This window comes from Zerene cesonia, chromosome 11 (genome assembly GCF_012273895.1).
Source record: "Zerene cesonia ecotype Mississippi chromosome 11, Zerene_cesonia_1.1, whole genome shotgun sequence".
NCBI classification, from domain to species: Eukaryota; Metazoa; Arthropoda; class Insecta; order Lepidoptera; family Pieridae; genus Zerene; species Zerene cesonia.
In genome coordinates, this window is record NC_052112.1 from 5,605,664 (window position 1) to 5,606,713 (window position 1,050).

Below are 1,050 nucleotides of genomic sequence, written 5' to 3' on the forward strand. Positions count from 1 at the left end.
ACACTATAAAATAAATAGAAATGATGTCTTAGCAAAAGATGTTCAATCAGGTGGGCATTTTCTGTCGACTTATAATAATCAAGATCTAGAACTTTTTATTTGAACTGGATCAACAGTGAAATTATTAAATGATTATATCTGAGAAAATTCGGGAAGGAGAGTATTATATGTCTATACTTACCTTAAAACTAATTTAATGAAAGCCTCCAGTTTTCGAACGATTAAAGTTCTCGTGAACGAAATCGCGGGCGCCAGCTGGGTTACAATAAAAATTCTTTGTTTGTATCTTGCGCTGACAGTACCTACTGTATGGTTTCAAATAAAACCTGGTATACTTCACTACATAGTATAAACCAACGTCGCTTTCTCTGTCTCTATATATGCTTAAATCTTGAAACTACGCAACGGATGGTATTTAACGAATTTGAGGTTTTTTGAGGCATTATATAAAATAAAATAAAAAAACTGAATTCTTCAAGATTTCTCAATTTGCATACATAACTTGAAGTTCATACTTTGTAGCAGGATACATTAAGATAAGTTTTTGTCCCGAGATTAAGCGTGGGTGTGTTAAAAAAGGGGTTCAAAATTTAAATGGGTACACATAGTTGTCCTATGATTTCATGTACTTTTTCTTTATAACGATCAAATAAATTGAATGTTGTATATAAAAATCACAGCCTTAACGAAAAAAGTAAATAAATATATATAAAGCGATAAAATAATAGCGATAGCAGTGAATAATAGGAATAGTGTTATGAATTATGATTAGAGATTTTAAAATCATTGTGAGTTTAAATTAATTCTGTTTTTAGACTTCTTAGGTACTTCAAATTTACGATGACATACTTCTTTTTTATACGCATATGTTTTTTAAGTTGCTATTAATCATATGAGTCACTTTTTTATCATTGTATTTTTTGGGTGGTATTATGCTACTGTGAATGACGTTAAAAAGTATACTTTAATATATCACTTTCAACACATTTTCACAAAGCTACATTGGCTCTATCATCGAAATCAATGTGTATACATATATGAATAACATAT